Source organism: Octopus bimaculoides, chromosome 2 (genome assembly GCF_001194135.2).
Source record: "Octopus bimaculoides isolate UCB-OBI-ISO-001 chromosome 2, ASM119413v2, whole genome shotgun sequence".
NCBI classification, from domain to species: Eukaryota; Metazoa; Mollusca; class Cephalopoda; order Octopoda; family Octopodidae; genus Octopus; species Octopus bimaculoides.
Genome location: NC_068982.1, coordinates 30,861,846 through 30,862,078, shown reverse-complemented (window position 1 = coordinate 30,862,078; position 233 = coordinate 30,861,846).

The window sequence follows — 233 nt, the reverse complement described above, 5'->3', positions numbered from 1 at the left end:
TATATATTATATACATATGTGTATGTATATGTGTATGTATATGTATGCATATGTGTATGTTGTGTGTGTGTGCGTGTTTACTAGTGTTTATTATGTATTTTTGTGTGTGTAGTGGTTTCTCACATCAAAAAGCTGCCGTGAATGCAAAGAAGAAAAAAATAGTCAGTGAGAAATGATTGTATGTATATATTAGCGTGTGTGTATGTATGTATGTTTCTGAGTGTATGTGTGTA